Here is a 22,406-nt window from a genome sequence, read left to right on the forward strand (position 1 = left end):
ATCTGTTAACTTGGAGGAAATGTTATAAAAGTGGTGTTTATATATAGTGGTACTAGATATAATTAGGAATAGTAGTCTATTGCCATTCAATACTCCTTTGAAAGTAAAGAATCTGTAAGTAGCAAATGGCGGCTGCCCAGTCTCTTCAATATATATTCTAGAAAGTCCTTTATTCTTCTTCCAGGAGACTTGTCTCTGGAATTAAAGGGCACCTTGCACCTCTGACAAGACATGCAGCCTTTGTGTTGAGACTACTGACTGCTGACATCCATTGTTATAATCTTTATACTTTAAGTGACCTGGAGTCAGATTTTCAAGGTATTTATTTGCTTAAGAGCCATTAGACTCTAAATGGGATTTCAGAATTGCCTAAGTAAATTAGAATCTTAATTCACACTGTAGATCTTATTAGGAGACTTCCAGGTGCCTAAACACCTTTGTATAGCTGCCTGTTGGATACTGGGAACTAGCCTGGAAGCATCCCTCAAGGCCTCGGCAAAACAATAGCCAAAACACAACAGTTTTTGGCAGACTTTTGAAATTAGGAATTCAATTCAAATTACTGAAGAGGAGGTGAAAGGCTTTGAATTTGTTATTGATGTTTTTCAAAGTGCTGTGAGTCACCAGTTTGTGAGCCCGTGTTTCAGTGCTGGGCTGGAGTGGATGTGGGGCTGATAGGATACATCTTTAGCCTGTGCCACTTCCAGCACCAGCTGGGCTTAGTCTGGAGCCATTTCAGGCTTTATTGGTATGAATAAAGACAACAGACATTTGCAACTACAATTACATTGTCAAATACACCTGGAATTCACTGCATACTGAAGAACACTTGTCATTAAAAGTGGTAAAGGTAGAGAAGTCAGAGAAACCTTTATTAACATACAACAGTGGTAGAGTAGCTCTCAGTAAGAAAGGGTGGCTCTATATACCCCAGGGCAGGACCACATGGTAAAGCTTTTTGTATTTGTTGCGTTCTTAAAGCTGATGGACAAAGTCTTTTAATCTGAAGCAGCAGAGGTTCATATTTCTAAATTAAAGTATTTTGTCTGGGAATGATATTCCTAGTGTATTCTTTTCTTAGAACAAAGGAGGATAATCAGTAGCAAAACACAATGAAGTGTTATTGGTTAGGCACATTGGTGTTGAGAGAAGAACCATATCATAAAATTTAAGTCCCAAATTCCAAAGAGCTATTTTGTCTCAAAAGCTAAGTTTGAAATGTCAAGACAAATTCCCTTGTTGATTTTACTGGGAATTTCACAGGTGCTGAAAAGCATGCGATTCCTAATAACAGTTAGGTTCTCAAATACCTTGGACCTCTCTGAAAATCCTGAGTAGAGAAAGTCAATAACATTCTTCTGAGAATGTACCACATAGAGAGGACAAAACCCTGGTTTTGAGCAGTGGTTAGCAAAGTCTGTAAATACAGCTGGGAAAATACTACTGTATCCGTAGTTGTAGTGGCATGCTGCTGTCACTTGAAAATGCTGAAGCTCTGTAGTAAACTATGAAATGTAGAGTCCATTAATGTCCCATTTAAAGTTTTTCATTCCAGGTGCTTGAATATATCTGCCTTCTTTTTTTGCTACAATAGGCAGTTTTGTTTTCTGCTTACTTACATACCAAATACAGTTAGTTAATGAATATTTAATTTCCATTTATACAGAGACTTTTCTTAGGTAAGAAAATATATTGTACAAGAAAAGTTTCAGACCCATTCTCACACTAAAAATTGAAAGTCTGAATGTTTATTGTAAGCCTGCTTCTGAAATTTTTGCAATTTATTCTAGTTTAAGTAACCTTTGAAATGGTTAGATGTGAAAGCTCCATGTTTACTGGGTTTTTATTGTGACTGTTATAGGGCAAAGTGGTGGTGGATTATTAAGCATGCTAAATGGGGAAGAAGCAAATACAATGGAAAGGGTTGTGATGACTGATTCCTAGGCTTTAAGTCTTTAAGACAATGTTTTTAGGGGCTATAATTCCAGCTTTTATTACTGCCTAGTCATGTGGAGGCAGGAGATGAACCAAGTATTAAAGGCTCAGAAATAAATATAAGCAGAAATTCAGGTTGTGTAGTATCTGATGCAAGTACAGGTGGATGAAGGGTAAACAAACCATTAGAAATATGGAAGTGTATCTTTAATGCCTGAGCCTCAGATGAATGTGTCCTTCAAGATGGTTTCTGTTTTGTATGAACAAAAGATTGTGCTGTGGTGTAACTAGTCCAGTTCACTGTGTATCAGGCATCAGGTTGCTTGTTGGTAGGGATCTTGAATTAGTCCAAAGTCCTCACAAATAAGATATTTGATGCTCAGACAAAGAAAGTATTTTGGTAAATGACATTGCAGCTTGAGAACAGAATAACTCCTGTGTGTGTCTGCTAGGTTAGGTGATACGTGCAGTGTTGCAATCTGTCCATTTGATAGCATGCTTTGAGTGTTCTAAATATTATGTTTATTTGTTTGACAGGCATTATGCTTTCCTATTCAGAGCTCAAATGATTCACTGACAGTAGCAATTCATCTATATAATCTTCCTTGAACATTTTTTTTTCATTAAACATGAACTAAAATTATTTTTTTTTTGGGAATCAGAATGAAAAGCCTTTTAGATCTAAAACACTTAAACCAAAATAGCTTTTCACACAAGATCCTTTGCAATGTCTTTCTCTTTTCAGCACTTTTTGTAGCACTATTCCCAGAGATGAATTCAATAACAGGAGACAGGGACTGTGAGATAAGAGTCTAAAACCTGATCAGATACCTCAGTGTGAGCTGTGGGAAATGTGCATATCGTGGAAAAAACAGCTTCTAAAAAGAACACTACTACCAATAAAAAAAAGCCCTATTGTTGTGAAGATCTGTGGATATTATTCTTTAAGTAGTGCCAAGAACAAGATCCAGAGTCAGGAAGTGGTATTCAACTTTATTTGTTATCTTAAAGTCCATGATATCTTCTCTGCAGAGACGAAGTCAAAGGAAAAGACACTGCTTTTCCCAGTAGCTTACAGACTTCCTCAAGACCTGTTTTCCCCAGGTCATTTAACTTAACTGCTCTATGACTGCTAAAAATGAAATGATAAACTGTCTTTTACTCCAGCCTGGGTGTCTACAGAGGGTGGTGAGGATGAAAGGATGTTGTATCTCCTATTTCCATATAGCTGCATTTGATGGATGTGGTTAGTTAGAAGGAAAGGAGGCAATTATTTTGTTACACTATTTGTATTACAGTAGTGCTAGTAGGACACAGGACCACAGACTCCATTTTTCAGGCTTTAAACAAAAGTAAATTTACTTCTTGCCCCAAAAAGCTTGCAATATTTCAAACAAATATTGTAGTGTAGAAACATTTTATCAGTGGTTAAATGAAAGTATCTTATTTTAATCTGCCTCATTGAAGGATCATATAATGAAGTGTAAGCTTGAGATGTGGAAAGCAATTTTCACTGAGCCTAAAACAGTGCTGTGTAATTCTCCCTTATGACACTACTGAATGGTTTCTTGTACTCAAACTGTAGCAATGGCTGCTACTCAATGTTAGTTTTTCAGACCTCTTCAAATTCATTTTTCTCAGTTTATTTGACATCTGCATCCTGGATCTAAGCTTATCTGCTTGTTGACTATCCACCATTCATGGCAGAGGTGTTCTTAAAGTAATATGTTGTATCAGTTCAGCAGTAAGCTGGATGTATTGTGGGTTTGGGGAAAAAAAATAAAAAAAGAAGGAAAAAACTCAACCCCCAAACCCCCTGAAACCACGTGATTTGGAAATCTTTCCTCATCTTGTTATGGTGGTTCAATTTGCAATATACTTGAGCTTACCTGTTACAGTGTATGCAGAGCCACAGGACAGATAAAATTATGAGTTGAAATATGGTCGTTCTTGTGGAATCAATCTTGCACTGCATTTGTCACTGTCTCATTATGTGTATGTTTTAGAGACTTGTGCAAGTTATTCAGAAAGCTTCCTTCCGAGGAAGCTGAACTCTGCTCTTCATCACAGGGTCCCCCAACTTATCTTTGTGACAAGTATAGCCTCTGGCATTGCACCTTCCACCATCTTGCTGCCAGTAGTCTCTGTTTATTTGATGATCTCTTCAGCTGTAATTGAATAGATCATGTTGTAAAGTGGAATCACCTTCTTTACATTGGAAGGCTGGCTCCAGGTGCCCATGTGGGTGTGATGATAAGGGTTTGGGAGGTGGTATGAACTGTAACTAAATTAGAAGCTCTGTTCCTGTGTTCCTTCATCTATAAAAATAGGGAACTTGTTATAGTCTTTGGTTCAGTCATAAAATGGAGCATGTGGGCGCAGTAGGAAAAGCTTTTATTTTCTTAGCTTCTGAACTAAAAAAGTGTAAGTTTAACCTCTTTTTTATTGTTGTGCTTCTTATTTAGCTTTAACATAGCATAGCAAAACCAGGAAACATCCATTGTAGTGGCTGGTCTAATCTACAGTAACATTTCCCTTCTCTGAGGTGCTCTAGTGCTCACAGTGATGATAGATAGGTATTGGTATTTTAATTGGTGTCTAATGTCCTCATTGTCACCATGCCTGGATTTTTTGGTAGTCCCATCTGGTGGCTATGGGCACTAGGGTTAATGGGAATGCAGGCATGGCTGGTCTGGGTCAAATCCCTCCATGCTTTAGTTTGTTATAACTTCCAATGGCCTCCAGGATGTGATAGAAAGGATATAGCAGTTAAAGGTATCTTTCATTATCACACACTAATTAGAGCTGTCCTAACTTCCTGAGGGAATATGTAATGATACCCAGTAGTTACAGAAGATTGAAACCAGGCAGGAGTTATTAGGCTGTAGAGGAGAAAATGTACTTCTTTCTGCTCCTCTGTTTTTTAGCTCCTTCTTTTATCTTAATGAACTGCAATCTGGATGAAAAACAAAGCTTGGGGAAAAAAAAAGATTAAAAAAAAAAAACACTCTCCATTTTTTTTGAGCATGTACACTTAGCTCCTAAAGGAGACTAGCAGTGTTTTCTTTTGCACTGCAGAAGTGTGACTACATGGCAGCCCTCATTTTTCAAATCTGGAAAATTTTTTTGCTCCTTTTCCCCCTTAATTTTTGTTTCGTTTCTCATTTGCATCCTTGAGTCTGGTGCTATTTTGCCTGCGTCTCTAAAATGAAAGCAGGCTTTGTGCTCATGAACTTCAAATAGGAAATGATGACAAGTCCTTGATTTGGGCACCATTGCCCTTGTCTTCATGAAATATTTTGTCTTTTCTCATATCATTGAACATGCAATCAGGGCCAATTTCTGCCACTGTATATGTGTACAGGTTGATGCCTTTATGTTTTTGCAGGAACACCTCACAGTGACATGTATAGTTGTGCTGAACATGGTTTCCTCCATTTCATGGGAATAAAATGATGCTTGTGCATTATTAAAAGGACTAGCAAGGTTGCTGGGAAGAGACTGTGAAATGTAGTATATAATAATATTTATGTAATTTGGGATTTGAATGAAAAATAGTGCTATGGAACCATAATTTTCAGTTTCTAGCAGCCTCAGAAACTGAAGGAAACTGTAAACTGGAAGGAAGGAAATAACAAGGAAACTGTAAATTGCACTTTAATATCCATAAGCTGTTGTCTCTGATAGGAAAGGTTGACAATTTTGTCTGTCTTGCCATGATGATTAGCTGGGATCTAATTATGATATTAGCATAGGATCATGTTCAAGTGTAATGTCATCAGTGTGTCCTTCTGGGAATGATGTGTGTCAAGAAACTTACTTCATTTTCCCCCCTCTTTTATTTGAGAAAAGATGAAGGATATTCAGAAAAGTAGCCAGAAGAGAAGCAAACTATGTGTGTTCCTCTGACTCCCTGCTATGCCCCCTCCCAGGACCCTGTCGAGGTCAGACAGCAAGTTGGGTACCAGGCACTCTGAATGGACTAACATCTTGAGCTTTCATTGTATTTCTCAGCGTGGATTACCAGTTTTTGAGCTGTCAGTGGCTACACTGCTGTCTGTAGCTGTGCTGGCAAAGTAATCAGGGAAGGGGACATGTACCTACATCTCCCTCTTCTTTGACCTTCAGAAATGTAACATACAAGCACGTTGTACAAATGGAGTTGTAGCCTCTTCTGGAAACCCTTTCCCTTTGTGGGAGATGTAATTTGTCCTTTCCATAACGGGGTTGAACTGATCATAGTACCCTTGACCTGGCTTAGTTTACACTATTGTAAAACAACTGAATGAAGTTCGGTCCATCTGTGCTCCAAATCCAACACCACCAAAAGTCTACGATTCTGTGGTGCTCAAAGACTAGCAAAATAATCTTCATTCTGTAGCGTGTCCCTGGTGCAGGACTCCCAGCCCTCTCCAGCAGCCTGAACATGGCGTGTGTTCCTACTGGGCTGCTCTCCTGATAGCTGGGCTCATGTATGGGGAAACAAACCTGAGCTGTAATGGTCTCTGTGATAGTAGATAACAGCCAATTTGCAGTTGTCACCTGAGAGAGCCCTGTCCTTTGGCCTCCTTACAGAAAAGAGAATAGGGAGATGAGAGGAAGAGCTGGTTGTTGGTGACCTCAGTGGGTAGTCAGGGCTCTCTGGAAATGAGCTGTGTGGACTACAGGCTGATAGAGCCTGCTGCCAGGTAGGATGGAAGTTGTGGAGGTTTGTTTCAGTGGAGGATGGTATGAAATCCTAAGCAGACTTGTCTAGAAAATCTTTACAGGTCTTAAGCTATGCCTTGTACAGAGTGATTACTTTTCAAATGTTCTCTGTGGTCCAGTTCAGGGTATTTTTCCTTCAGACCATATTTTCAGGGAGATTGCATTCCATCCAGTGATAATAAATAGCCTCAGTCCTTTTGGTCCTGAGAGATTTTCTGGGAGAGTTTCTGAAGTGAGTGATTTACTGTCTCCTGCCCTGTTCCTTCTCCAATAGAGCAGAAATTTCATGACCTCAAAGCTAATGCACTCCAGTGTCTCTGGATGGAGACAGCAACATTTTTGCCAATGTAGTTTTGGAGCATTACTCTCCCTTTCATTTCTAACATTTTTGGGGGTGCTTCTAACAGAAATCACGACCTTAGAAGCATCTGCTGGAAACTAGTCAGTCCAGACACAATGAAGAGATGAATTTTTCTCTTCGTGCCGTGGTACCCTCCCTCTGTGAAGTTGGAGCAGTTTCCTGTGTGTAAATAAATGGGGAGCAGGTCATCCTCTGGCTTAATGTGAACCTTTATCTGTCTTGTCTTAATCAGACCACTGAAGTTCTTTTATATGTTAAGTTGTCTCCTAATCAGTGGCTACTGTTTTATGTCAAAAGATTCAGGAACAAGTTTCATATGTCATTTCGTATCTGAAACTTTCAAAAATTCTCTTATAGTGAAAGAAAATTTGACTTATTTCTTTACATTACAGTATTACTGTAGTTTTTTCTTCACAAATTTCTTGCTTATATGAGTATCAAATTCTTGTGTTGGCAAGTAAAAACAGAAAGAGGAGAAGTAAAATTATGTGTTACTGTTGTTATTACATTGTTACACTATAGACTGGTGTAAAGCCATTGACTGAAGAAGGTGCTCTATCTGTACTTGTTGTGAATTCAGTCTTTTGAGCCCATACATACTCCAATTAATGCTGTTAATATCATAATAAGTTATCTTAATTACTTTTGAAAATGTTCTCTTAGTTTTCCAGATGGTATCCTGGATATGATGGGAACTTCCCCAATGAATTTTGCCTTCCATAGGCTGATAAGAATCTGTTTACTAAAGGTTTTAAATCCTCTCTTTTTATATTCGTGTTCTGCTTTGGCCTTGTTTATTCACAACTGAATGCCTCTGATTATTTTAGCTGTCGTGTGTTCAGTATTTGATGCTTTGCCTAGTAGAACTGGAATAAACTGACTGGGCTATAAGATGTTCAGTGTGTACTTAAGACAATGACCACTTAGCTGTCTCATTTCCTTAGCAATATTTTAAAGATTAATCATAGAGAGCAGTGGAAGCCAAGAAAAATACAGTTGAAATAGATTTTTCTTCATGGTGTTTTGCTTGGACTCAATATTTCGGTAACTTGGTGCAGAATGCAAAACAACCAGAATGACTTGTTCATGTGACTGAAATTTGGATGAGCAGCAATAGAGCAATTCTTAAATATGCATGGCTAAATTTGTTGAGCCTGTTTCTTGGCCTTTGATGAGATTGCAGTGAACAGATGTTTAATACCAGTGGCAGAATTGGACGTGCTTCCCTTGGGATTGGAGAGGTGGCTATTCATTTGATAAACCCCAGGCAGAGGCAAAGGTGTAGACTTCCAAGCAGCTGAAGCAATGGCCTCTGTGTCAGAGAGATTACCAAGTTGCTGGTCTCTTTCTGAAATAATATATTGGTATGTTTTGTTTTGGCTTGGTTTGTGTTTTTTTTTCTGACAGGCAATCAATCAGTCTTAACTGACTAGCTGTGAATGAATGAGACATGGGGTCAACTAAACTTGAAGATGAGCATTTACACTGTTGTTTGTAGTTTGTTTGAATACTTGGTAATACAGCAGAGAAGGACTGAAGGAATTTTGATCTTACCTGGTGTGAATTTTGACTGGGTTTTGGGGAGACACAGCATGTCACATGCATGCTGACTTCTTATAGTCTGAACTCTATGCATTTAAACCCCGGCTGGGGAAATGCCTGGGAGGGAGGACTCTGAAGCTCACTGAGGCTGGATTGCCTGTGTTCAAATTAAGACAAATCTTTAGCAGGGTTACCTAGTCACTGCACAGACCTTTGCCAGGCCATGTTTCTCAACAGTTATGCCTCGGCAGAGTAAATACACCCTTTGAACAAGGACCAGATTTGACAACTGAAATAATGTTTGTCATGCTTTTGGGCTCAAGCACAAACCAAAGCCCTAAAACATGCGTCTGAGATGTCACCAGTCAGTCTTGTTTCCTAAATAAATGGCATTTGTGTTCTGTGCTGTTGTAGCTCTTCAAGTGTCCTCTGTATCCATGTTCCATCCTCTATATCCTCTTTGTTCTGTGTACATTTTTTGTTAACTTCTTGGACCTTTTTACTTATTCCTTGGTCTTTTATACATCAGGATGAAAAGAAAATTCAATTCTGCCACTCTGATATGATATCATTTCCATCATTGATTACACAAACTCTTTGCATAAGATTGTTCAATTCTTTGTATTGTGGTAGTGTCTTGTCTGATGGTCTGCATGGATTTTTGCAAATGCAGAAGTGTCTATTGCCAAGAAGAAATACCTTAATACCTTAGACCTGCTTTGGCCTATCTTGCTTTTTATGTAGAATGAGTATGAAATTCCTATATATGTGTGTGTGTGTGTGTGTGTATATGTGTATATATATATATATATATATATACCCACACATATACACATATATATATACATACACACACATACATATATATATATACATACACACATATATATTATATATAATATATATATATATATATATATATATCTGGTACGATTCCATTGGTTTTGAAAGTGGATTATAGTGCATCTGAGAGTCAGAAAAGGCTTAAGGCCTATCTGCTTCACTAAGTTATTCAATATTGCAGCTGGAGATGGGGAGGCCATATGCAGTGTGCTGTCCCTGCATGACACAAAAGATTTCATTTGGCTGGGGCTGCCTCAAGCTGTCACAGGTGTTCTTCTTTCATTTACAATAGCTCCATTAAAATATAAATGACTGCATTTATTACATCAGCTCTTTTTCCTTCTTTGGAATACCCCAGCTAAAGTTACATTACACATAACAAATGCTCTTGCTCCCTTGAGAATTAGTTTAATTACCGATGTAGGTGGGTAAAAGATCTATTGCGTCTGAGATGTTAATTTTATCATGCTTTAATTAAGAGGTCAAGTGTGAAAGGCTGCAGAATACCGCCCACTTGGAGATGCTGAATAGAATGGTGGGGGTAGAAGGCACTGATATGATGAGGCTTTTGCTGTCTGTAGGAGTATCAGCTTTCCCTGTGCATCTCATTACAATGAGGCGGGTATCTGGAAATACATGCCAATTTCTATTTGCTCGTTGTGTTTTCTACCATTAAAGGCATTTTTCGTCCAGAGCCTTTGAACCTCCAAAACAGCTTGTCTCTTCTTTTAAAGATGATGGTCACTCCTCCATCACTCACCACCAGTTTCCATAGGAAATTTCCGAGCTGTGTTCTCCTATCCAGTGTGTTTGAAGAACAGGACTGCAAGTATCCTATGCCTCTGTGCTCTGGCACAAGAGGGGATGTGGGGCATGTGTTCACTAGAGGACCTCAGGTGCTACCATCTCTGATCATGTAGTTGTTTCTTGCTTATGTCTCACTGTGAGCGTGGACAAATTCCTTTTGGCATTTGATTTGAAAGTCTTGTTTCTAGCTAACTCCAAAAACAAGAAAATGGACTTGGAAAGCATTCAGGGAAAAAATGGGCAGGCAGAAGGGAGTGTCTCATAACAAGATTAGGGAGAACCTGACAGTAGGAATTCCTTCCAGTAGGACATCTGGGGCATTTTCCACTTTGCTTGTTGTGTTTGCCCCAGCAGCTGGAGCAGCAATGGCATAGATAAGAGCAGGTGTTCACTGGCTAATGTTTGAAGATTTTCTTCCTGCACTTACTCCAGTAAGAGACTGACTTACTGCACTTTCAGAAAGACTAAGTGACCAAGTGAAGCAGGACTGTTGCTCTCTCAGCAGCTTTAAATATGGCAGTTAATGATTTTTATTAACTTCTTTTTCATTGCTTACTGTCTATGTGAATTGCTGTTTCATCAAGATGTTCTGTGATGTGTGATATGGAAAGTATCTTTTCAGAAAATTTCTTCTTGGAATTTTCTCTGCTGTTTTTTCTTTTCTGTGGTGGTCACTTTTCTTGCTTTTAAAGGATAATAACAGTTCAGCTATGCCACTGACTTCTCTGCATCCCTGGAGAAAGATTGGTGTAACACTGGAAAAACACAGAGTTAAATATTAACGTCCACTACTGAATGTTCCCACTGAAAAAATCAGGAACGTTTCCAAGCAGTGAAAGCAGACTTTCCTTTCCTGTAGTCAAGTTTTGCTGCCTAACTTTTAAAACTACAGCTTGCTTGGTAATTGTAGATAGTTAAAAACTAGAAATTGGGAATCCTCTGTTTCTTAAGTGCACTCACCCAGGCTGCTTCTTGCTTCCAGGCGATAGGGCAAGAATCTCATGCAGTGAATTAGTGCTGAAATATATAGTAAGTTTTTTCAAGGTAAGAGATTGTTTGGTTTTTTTTCCCCTCCGCTCTGTACTTAGTCTTGCAAGTAGAAGTTCCATTCTTGCTCTTTTGGTCAGAAATGTCATTTTAATAAATGTTGTGATTTGAGATTGATGATACAGCAGCTCCTTAAGGCAGAAAGCGTACTCAGAATTGGTGTTCCTCTTGAGTTAGCTGCCCCAGTTTGTACTAGCTGAGGACCTAATCAGCTAAGGCCACAAATGCAGCATTTCCTCCTGCTGACTTGAAATGTCACCACCAGTCTCTGCTGAGATAAAAAATGTGCACAAAGGAAATAGTTTTAAGGAAGAGGAGGATTCTTTCACTTTTAAGAGTTTCATGTTTAGAATATGTATTTATTCTGTTTTGCTGGTTGTGTCAGGTGTCAAGACTTCTGCCTCAGGGCACATTCCACTGGGAATCCCTGCTCAAAGTGTTCTCAAGGTGTTGAAGCTCTAATCTGTGTAGAGAGCTCAGGTATCAGCTGTGGTAAAGTGGGAGCAGTAAAGCCCAGAAAGGGCTAGACTGGTTAATGTAATGCTTGGAGGGTGGTGTTGCTGAAGCTTCTTTCTGTATATGTAAAAACTATGCTTGATGATATGGACTTAATCCTTCAGAAATAAAATCATGCTTTTTGTTATAAGTCTGATTCACTTCCATTTACGCAATAGCATCTCAAAGCAAGAGTGGTCTTGGCATTTGCATGAGGCACATGCTTCTGCCCACAAACAGCCAGTAAGATAAGTCAATAAAAATAAGCCATGCAAGGCATGAATTGCTTAGAGATGGAAGAGACCTATTAGGCTATCTAGCCCTCCTGCGTGCCAGTGAGGAATTGCTTCAACTGGACTTGCTTTTAAGGACAGATGAATAGCTGAGTAAAACACAGGATCCCATTTTCTGTGTGATATGGCTTTTATGCTGCTGGTTTTACACGTACGTCTAACTTTGAACCTCATAAGCAACAATATTCCAGATAAATTTTTTCCCGGCTTTTTTACTTAAAGTGTAACAGTGGTCTGAAGAGAAACTGTTCTGATTGCACAGATGTGCAGTTTTGCTTTGTGGAGTGACTTTTACCTCATCAAAAAAGAACAAGAAGAAAGGCAATAATCTGTGAGTATGGCTACCTATGAGAGCATGTGTGCATGTGTGTATTTGACAGAGCGAGAGGTCTGTCAGTGTTAGATCAATTGTGAGAATAAATTCTACTCCTCTGCCCGGCCTTAGGAGAGTATTTTACAAAGGCAGCCCATTGGGAAGAGAACAAAGGCCTCGCTGCCTTGTGGCTGTGCATGCCGCTGGTAATGCTAAAGCCAGCTCCCATTTCCTATTAAAGTAGTGTCTCGCATGTTCATGAAACACGGCAGTGATGCAGCGTGATTCAGCTCGTTGGGAGCCAATGCATCTAGTTGTGACACAGAGAGAGAAGATCTCTCTCTGTGGTGAAAAAGGTAGAAAAACATTATTTTTTTGCCTTTTCTGCTGCTGTTCTAAGGAGCTTCATCAGGCTATTGGATAGTGAATTGCAGGCACATTTGTTTCTTTGCTCTAATTTTATGCATTATTCTCCTTTTGTCTTTTCTTGTTTTCTTACCAGTATTTGAATAGAAAAAGAGCTCTGTGGTAAATTATGTCCATGCTCAACTTCTTTCCAGATCTGACATGTTTATATATACAACGAATTATGGAGGAATTAAAGAGAGGACCAAAGAAGCTCAGGAATTCTTTCGTAAAGCTTGCCACATTTTTAATAAATGGGCATATAGCGGAGGGAGTGAAATCTGTTGCTCAATACCATAATAGGCAGTGCAATGCTTTTGCCTCTCTGTCATCCTTAACAGACAAATTTATTTTTGGTAATGAGATATTTATCTCTTTTGTATCTATTAAAAGTCAGTTCTAGTGTCAAAAATCAGTTGGAAATAACATGAAGAAGCTTAATGGTGAAATGTGTTCCTTTTGAATGCTTGTCACAGCTTCATCAAATCCTGGGGATCTTTTTTCTCTTTGTTTTGGTGTATTTTTGCCTTGCTGCAACATGTGTTTTCAGATGATTTAGCAGTTTATCTGAGAGCATCATGTAGTAGTGTGACTATTTAGACTGTGTAAAGAAGCTTAAAAAATTACTTTCAGGACAATAATTAACATACCATAATTTAAAATAATTATTTTCTAACACTTTTCTGTGTGTGGATCCTTTAGGAGTTTTTGTTAGTGGCAGATCCCTCCCTATCTGACTTAAATCTATTGAAAGCAGACTTTCTTTTCTTCATGGTCATCCTTGAAATAGTTCACAGAAAAACATGTATACGTAGCAGCTGGTTGGGCTCCTCTGGGGCTATAGAGAAGGTGTCCACATAGAAGTAATTGTGGTAAAATAATACTGTTAGTCAGAAAATATGGGCTCTGCACCTATTTCTGGTCCTGACACAATTCAGTTAAGAAAGTGTTTTCACAATTGTGGACTGAGTACTTAATGTCATACTTATGCAGGTCAACAAGCAGACCACTCTGCTTCATCTGTCCGTAGAGAAGCTTGTGCAGGTGCTAGATGAGTGCAATGGAGCTTTTGTAGGCACTGTTTTGAATCCTGTGGGATTTATTAGATGCCTTCAATGGGTTTTCAAACAGTTGTATTCTGCAGGTGGAATTTTCCCAGCGAGATCTGAAGTACTTGACAACCGGTGAAAAAACAAGTCCCTCCTTTTAGTTTGTACATGTGATTCCTTTAAAGAGGCTGCCTGCTGCCTTTATGCATCTCCATCTTGTTAGCTATAAAAGAGGGGGAATGGCCAGGATATCAGAAAGGCTTACATCTGATGTGAAGTGACCCTGAAGCTTATTCCAGGAAGTTTATTTTCAGAAAGTGTTGATTATTCATACTTTGAGAACCCTTTAAAGTATTTATGATTCATACCAGACACTCCTTTCAGTCTTAATTGACACCCATCTCATTAAGGTGACATAAGACTAAATACGTTGGTGCGAGGAATATTTCAAATTTTTAGCTGATGAAGTGCTAATTATAAGAACCACAACCTGTCTGGTAACAGAACTACAGATAAACATTGAAAGGTTACTATTCTGGAGGAGTTACATCAGCTAGCTCCATGGATGAAACATCTTTTCCATGGAAGAAATTGAATCCTACATGGAAGGGATTCTCCTCTGCACTGTACAAATCGTACAATTGTCTTTACCTACCCATTTCCTTTCACTCTTCCGTTCTTGCCAGAAGTTATTCTCCTCATTTGGCTCCTGCTGTACTATAAACAATGCTATCCTTTCTTTCCTCTATCGTCCTACACCCACTTTTGAACAACTATGGTTGTTAAGATTACAGTTCTCATAAGGAGGCTAGAGGAGGAGGAAAAAGTGTCCCTTCAGCTTCCTTTAGGGATCTTTGCTTGTTCTTTTCATTACATAAGTAATTTTTTCCGAAGGCATATTCATGTTTAAGACCTTTCAACAGCAACACTGCTTGCTGTGCTCCTTGATGCTCTTCCTAGCTTTTTGTTTAAAAAGGCACTGAAAGTTAGTGATTAAGTTGGGAAAAATCATTTATTCTCATTGTATACTGTGAGTAAAACCTTCAGTACCTTGCACAGGGACTGATTTGTGATGAAAAGGCACAAGTGCTCCAAAATTACAGAGGCAGTGACCCTGCTCTGTTCCATCTCCTTCCTCCCTTCTCCCCAGCACTCAGGTTTTACAGACACGGCTGCTGACTCTGATGCGTCACGTACACTGCAGAGCCAGGCACGTGTGTCTTTCACAGGCAGTGTGTGGAAAATGACAGCCATCACATTATTTCAAGTGGTAGAGCAGTCATCCTTGGATGTGCGAAACTACTTTTTGCAGGCAAGAATTGGCCCTGTTTTAGACTCTTGTGAGTAGAAGGATGGATATACATGCTCTTTGTTTTCTAATAAGTGTGTGATTCTGTGTAGTGTGTGTGGGGGGTGGGGGAGTTGGTTTTGTTTGTTTCTTTTAAATGTGGATCATGTTTGGCAACGTGTTTGAGCTATGGAGTTCAGCTCCATAAAGTTGTAGTGATTATTCCAGGGCTCTCACCATGTCTTATCCAGCTTTGTCAGATACATTCTCTTTGCCAGGTCTTTTACCTGGTTTATACTTGAATACTTAACAGAAGTATCATCTGTGCTTAACAGAAGTATCATCTGGGAGGTTGAACATTGCACAAGGGAGAAGTGAAGTGCTCACAGTGAACAGTAGTTGGGAAGTACAGCAAAGGATGATTTGATAGTTATGAATGAGATTTCTTCATGAGATGCAGGGAAGGTTGCCCAGAATATCTCCTCCTACCTCCAGCTGCCTCCTACCTCCAACTTCCAGTACTGTATCATCTTTGGTGATGGTATTTACGATGTGTATTTTTACTGCTTCAACCTAGGTATCCAAACATTTCACATTTCTAAGTAATTTAGAAAATCTGCTTGAGCCCCTCTTTCCATACTCCTTAATTCAAAAGTTCATAATTTGGATACTGCTCTGTCATCTTGCTCAAGCTGTTTGGAAGCTGCATGATTTCCACCTTACCAAAAAGACTATTGCACTTGCCAGAAGGGAAATCTCTGCATATTTTGCCCTCACCAGATCCTTTTGCAGGGAATGGGTGGCATCCTGGATACTGTTTCTTCAAACTGTAAATCACTTTAAAAGCAGAATTTCATTTTGCTGTTGCTGCCTTTCCAGCTGTTTGGAATGCAGTTGCAATGTGTGTCTGACCTGCAGGGATATCTGTAGGAAGCATATGTTACTGATTGAACTTAATTGGACTTTCAAAGAATTTCTCCTTCATTGCAGACCAATGGAAAGAACATTCCTTTGCCGCTCTGAATTAACATTAGATAAGAATGGTTCATGTCAGAGTTACTTATCTATTGCTGCTATTCCTAATAATGTTTGCTCCACTAAGGCATCTGGCTATTTTGTGGTGCATGGAAAATCCATGATTTTCCTTGAGCAATTCCTGCTGGAATTGGTATATGTGTCTCGCGTACTATTCTGGGCCTTTGACTCTAAATTCTAGCAAAAACCATCCAGGACTTTATTTTTTGTAGAGGTCTGAATTTTTTGTCCTGTTTTGTTTCTATTTCTAGAGCCGTTTATTTGTGTGGTTGAGGGTAGGGCATGACTTGAGTTTAAAAGCTTTTGTGCAGATAAACAATCTGTTTGTCACATTATAGGCAACCTGTGGTCAGCATTTGCCCCTCATAAATTAATATGGGGTGGGGCTGAAACTGTATTTTCCATAACAGCACTGGCATTAGAGCATAAGATAGACATTGGATAGGTCTGATCTACAGTAAGTATAGGACAGAAATGGAAAATACAGCTCTGCCATTGGTAGTGTGCCTCTCTTTATTTCGTTATTAGAGTTCCTTTACAGGGAGGCCAGCACATCAATATGGGTACAACACGGTTACTCTTCCCACTTTACTGACAGTAAGTGAGAAATTAAGAGCTGAGTGACACAGCAAGACAGAGAGCCAGGCTAGGCATGCAGGCAAAATGTGTGCTGGTGAAAGGGGCTTGAGGGTGTCAGTGGTACCACGTGATACCTGCTTGGTAAGCGCTGTGGTGTTATGGCATGGCTGTGGGTTATACTATCCAGAGTGGTTGGGTTTATCTTTTGACTCTTGAGGAAAACAAGGATTAGAAACTGAGGACATAGAGTGAAGAGGGGTGAGGTGTTCCTAGCCCCAGTCCTTACTTCTTGAGTGCCAGGAAGCTGTGAGGCATGTTGCTTTCTGAGAGGGAGGAAGAGGTAGGAAAGTTGAAGGGCATTTTACTCCCCGTAGCAGCATTGTGACAGGAAGGAAAAATTTTTCACTGACTGGGGTACCAGTAAGAACATATTAATAGTGCCTAAGTCTTGAAATTGAAAAAAGGGCCAGTAGGTTAGAAAATCTTAGAATCCTAGAATAGTTTGGTTGTAAGGGACCTTGAGGATCACCTAGTTCTGAGCCCCTTACCATGGGCAGGGACACCTTCCACTGCAGCAGTGGTACACTCACTGTATCTGTACATATAGGTATCCACAGGCTGTGTCCTTGGCAAGTGCTTAAGAAGGCACCTGACTAAGTGGTAAAGACCAAAGTTCTGAGGCAGATTTCTTTGTATATGAGAACTTCTGTACTAGTCCTGCTGCTCATGTAACTCTGAATTAAACACAACATAGTAAAAGTAATATTAGAACATTCATATATATCAATCAAGCTGCCGTTTTTTTGTGACAAGCTGGTAGAATTTATCTATTTGTAAACTTCTACAGTATTTTTAGAAAGTTTAGAACACTCTTGGAAAAATTCAAATATAATGAATAGAAGTTACTCTGCATAAGTTGCATGCAGAGTGTTTTCCTATTTGTCTCTATTTTAACCTGTTATGGAATCTGGTACCTTCTTGACACCAAGTGAGTCTGTGTAGGGTGTAATAGATCAAAACATATTCCTGTCTCCAAATGCTAACAGCAGCACATTCAGTTCTCTGGATTTCAGCAGCTAAAGTAGGTGTTGCAGAATTTTGGCACTGCTTCTCTTTACAGAATTATAAACACAAATGATGTTGCCTTGGGTTTCATATAGACAAGGAGGATCTTGTCTTATAAAAGCCAATTCAAAGACAAATGGTGACTCTTAGCTTTAAGGGGCTAGGCTAACAAGGCTAGTTGAACTGATGGGCTAGAAATAATTGTTGAATTTTCTTGTTTACTCCAGGGTGGTGGTTTCTTTTATTTTAAACTGAGAGAGCATTTTATTATGGTTTTTTTTTTTTTTTGGGTTTTTTTTTTTTTTTTTGGTTTTTTTTTTTTTTTTTTTTTTAATAACAGCTGCATTAGATTATTGTATTCTGTAACACTTACTGGTTTTATTTCTTTTCTAGGAGGAGTCCAGAACATACCTGTAGAGCTGCAGCTTCTCTTTCTCTGAGCTCTGCCAAAGGTATGTAAATGTAAGTTATACACTGTTATTCTCCTCTGTGTTCATCTAAATGGCACTATGGAAATTTCTGGAAAAGTGACATTCAAATCTATTGGCAGGAGATGACTACTTCCTTGATCTTTGAATGCAGTATTCAAAGACAATTCAAAGGTCTTCTCCAGAGAGTTGCATTGAATCAGAACCTAGTTTGTGAATTCAGGTTAATACGATCACTGCATACAACCGTGATCATCGTGTTTGTACACTGTTGCAAGTGGTGTTCAAGTTTAGGCTGCCTGATAATAGATGGTAGGTGTTTCAGAGGCTGAAGAAAAAGACCAGAGCTATATAATAGCAGGTGGACTCTGGTTTCAAAGTGTCTGTTAATTAATGATTCCCCATATAATACTCCACCTCCTGAGCAAAAAACATGGCATAAAGGAGGCACTGTCTCCTTCCCTTGCCAAGTCTGGGAGTCTTCCTCACTCTCTGTAAGAATGTCTGGATTTCTAGTTTGGCACTGAATCAAGACTGTACTGTTCCTCCTCAGCAGCTTGGTACCTGAAGGAGTTTTACCAGGAGAACTGCCTGACATAGAGAAAGTGGTTACAGCAAGTAAAGGTTTGACCTAAAAATAGGATAATATGGTAAATAAAAACCTGATGTTCAAAGGTTCAAAGCTGTCTTTGCTGTCTAGTTGGTTGTATAACTTGGAAGAATTGAAATAGCTTTTGTGGTGATAATTAGGAACATATGATTGCAAAGTTAAGAGTAAAGAATAGTGTTTTTCTATAAATGTCACTTTAAAAGCCTGTAATACAGCATGATTTTTTTAACAAATGTAAAGAACCATGTAGCCTAATGATTTATATATATATATATATATAAATGCAAAATTCCCGAGTAAAATTCTAATTTCTTAATAAACTGTACATGTCAGCTTGACAGTGCCTGCCTAGTAACAGAAAGCAATGTATGATGAAGAACAGTGGGACTCTTTTTTGGGTTTAGTTGTATTTTTGGTTTTTTTCTTCCTTTTGAACAGAGAGTGGGAAGTGGTTCCTTTGAACTATTGTGCCACATAAGCTTTGACTGCAATTTTTATTCCTCTCTGTACCTTCTAAGTATACACCACCCTCTTCTAGCTGGAGCTGGTGGTGGCCCAGGTTCTCAATGAGCCATAGGCAGGAAAGTGTGGGTTCTCTCTTTCAGTGGTACAGGAAATGTGAACATTTTCTAGCTCCGCATTTGCAGTTCCGGATATTCCCCAACTGTGTGAACTCACCAATATTTTTTCTGCCTCCATAGACCCCTCTTTTCAGTGTGGAAGAAAGAACTGAGAATGAATCGGAATTAATTTCCACTAAGTTTTCCCAAGTAATTCTCAGCCACCCATGGGTTTTCCTGGAAGACTGGTATACAAAAGGCCTTTGTCTCCAAATATATTTATTTATTATTTTTGAATCCAACTGCCTAGCTTGACCCCAATTTTAAAGGGCTTCTTAATCCCCAAGGCTTACCAGTTCATCCTTGAAACAAACCTTTTGAAGGCATGACTCTTCTGTGAATACACAAGGCATCATAATTTGGTTCATACCAGAATGAATGCAAATTAGTCAAATCGTATCTGAATCCAGACTGGTTACATTTTAAAGGAACTAGAGACAAAGCAAAACATTTATGAAAGCAGTTTTATGGTTTCTACAGAAATACATTGTTGTGAATTAGGTCTGGATTCCTTGACACAACTAATTCACAGGTGAAGGGCACACTTTCAGCAACAGGTTCAGAGTTCCTGCAAGCTGTGAGATGTGAATTGATCACGTAAGATTAATTTCTCAGTTTTCTATTAATTTGATTATTTATTTGGGTACTTGAAACTCTCTTCTTTGGAGGCAGTATAAAACAATGAACAGATCTCCATTTTCTCTTTGTTTCAAATTGGTTTGCATTAAGCACAAAGGCCTTGTACCAACTGTCCAGCTCATGATGCAACAGTTAATATTATTTTAAAATAATGTTCCTCAAACAATGAGGGCTTCAGCAAAAGATTTACATTACCCTGTGAAAATCCTCTCACATGTGAGCTCTGATATTTGATGAGCTGGAAAATTCATGAAAATTATTACATCTTTAGGAGAAGTGTTCCTGACACCAGTTACAGCAGGTAGAGAGCTGGGGACAGATTTTGGTGCAAGTGCTGAACATTTGCAACTGGGCGGAAATTTCTCTAAAGAGTTCAGCTTTCAGTCATATATGGGCAGATTTGCTAAAGTGTTTCTGTTCTGATCTTTTTGAAAATCTCTGTCCCTAACTCATTTGCAACAAGCAGCCTTTCTCCTCCGTGCTCCTTCCTTTAGATCTGTAATAATCATCACTTGATGAATCATGCACACCTTTCCTCCCAAGCAGGTCATAATTTACACCAAACCTGAACTCTCAAAATCGTGTTGGTTACAGGAAAATAGGTGTTGACTAGTACTGAAATCTTGTCATGCATAATCTTGAACATGAGAGAAAATATAGTTATTACCTCGTCAGTTCTACTGCCACGCTGATGTAGCTGTGGCCCTGCAATGTATTTTTGTACTGCTTAGCCCAGTCTCCTTTTAAAGACTGAAGTGGTGGCATATGTTTTATGCCACAGAAGAAACTGTATAAAGTGCAACAGATTTCACTGCTACAGGATTTTTTTCTAACAGAGTTGTCTTTTGCTTGGACTTGCTTCTACCAGATTTAGCTATTTTTCTTTCCTAATGCACATACACTCTGCCGCTTGCAAAAACCTTCTCAATTCATCTCTTGGTCAAATTCTCTTTCAAGGCTAAGACATCAAGAGTACTATTATTAAAACTACATTAAAATTAACAGGAAAGAGAACTTGATCCTAGGATGCAGTGTTGGAAGTGGATGCCTGGATGGGCACCACCCAGCTCTCCTCATTTCAGAGCCCCTACAAACACACCAAAACAGTGATTCTTTATATCCTTGGATCTTATGGCAACAGGGCACAAATTGTTAAGATTATGGGATAAGACTTGTCATCTCCAGTTTCACCATTAGGAACAACCTGATATAGAAACAACAACCCCCAAAATTTTCCTTTCACACAAATTGTGGAAATTTGTGATGAGGTTTGTTTGTCTCCATGGGTTTTAGCATGAGACTCGATGACACTTAGGCCTGACACTCCTGCTGTCCTTGTTGCATTTTCTGCTTTAGCATCGCTGTTCATTGGCCCTGAGGCCAAGACAGCATTCATTCCCTGTTTGCTTGAGCAGTTGCTGCTTGTGTGGTGTGCTTGTGCTGATGAATCACTCAGCTTCTCTTTGGTGCCTGAAGTAAAAACTATGCATCTGATCTGCCACTGGGGTTTCTATTTCACAATTAATTCTATGCAGGTCATGATACAGTCGAGCCCACAGGAAAATCATGCCAAAACCAGTGTGAAAAGAGGACAAGACCATTCTATTCTCTCTAGCCAACATTAAGGAGAGAACGAAGATATGAAAGATTTGTTTAAAATGTGACCTTGGAGGTCTGGAGATAGATAACATGGAGGAGATAAGGTACAGTGGCTGTAGCTGAATGCAACCTCACATCCACAGTGCTTAGCTTTCGAGCTCTATCCTGTTTCAAACACGGAAAGAATAGATAAGGCCATTTCCGGAACCACGACGGTTTGTTAGACTACTTCAGCTGTTGGATCCTTTACCTTTGAAAACTGCAGTGTCACCAAAAAACTGCGTTTTGTTTTATTCCAGAAGCTTCTGACAATCAGCAAGGATTGTATCCAAACAGTCCACTGAGTATTAGCACACAGCTTGTTCCAGCAAATGCATTAGTACCTATTAAACATTTACACAGCAGCATAAAGTTAGACAAGGATTCACAAACATAAATAAGACCTGTTCTTTGCACTGTAGAGTCACCAGTCTCAGTTGTGCCTAGATAATGGCATAGAGAACAGCTGCTTATAGGAGGAAGGGTGAGAAATGTTTGAAGGAAAAGTGATTTCTGAGATGGTGGTGACTGGAGAAAGGGATTTGTAGGTCTAGGAACTAACAAATCAGAAAGTGTAAAAAGAGTGAAAATGGGCAATGAAGCAAGGTAATGAGTTTAGGAGGTAGTAAAGAATGGAAATGAAGTTGTTAACTGCGAGATAAGCTTGAATATTAAATGGCCAGGAATGGATAGGAGGATTTTCTCTT

General features: G+C 39.1%; 1 protein-coding gene across 7 annotated transcripts in view; it reads left to right on the plus strand.

Annotated features, from left to right (window-relative positions):
• The window catches only part of SORBS1 (sorbin and SH3 domain containing 1), a 160,744-nt gene that overhangs the window by 19,924 nt on the left and 118,414 nt on the right, over positions 1-22,406 (plus strand). For 3 of the 7 annotated variants that reach the window (XM_038140928.1, XM_038140921.1, XM_038140924.1), the window contains one exon: positions 18,158-18,216. The gene's annotated coding sequence lies outside the window, so the exon portion shown is untranslated. Of the gene's footprint in view, positions 1-10,765; positions 11,240-18,157; positions 18,227-22,406 lie in introns of those variants that run through there. The other 4 variants (XM_038140922.1, XM_038140925.1, XM_038140923.1 and 1 more) reach the window with 3 other exon arrangements.

The sequence above is a fragment of the Motacilla alba genome, chromosome 6, assembly GCF_015832195.1.
Source record: "Motacilla alba alba isolate MOTALB_02 chromosome 6, Motacilla_alba_V1.0_pri, whole genome shotgun sequence".
Classification (NCBI taxonomy): domain Eukaryota; kingdom Metazoa; phylum Chordata; class Aves; order Passeriformes; family Motacillidae; genus Motacilla; species Motacilla alba.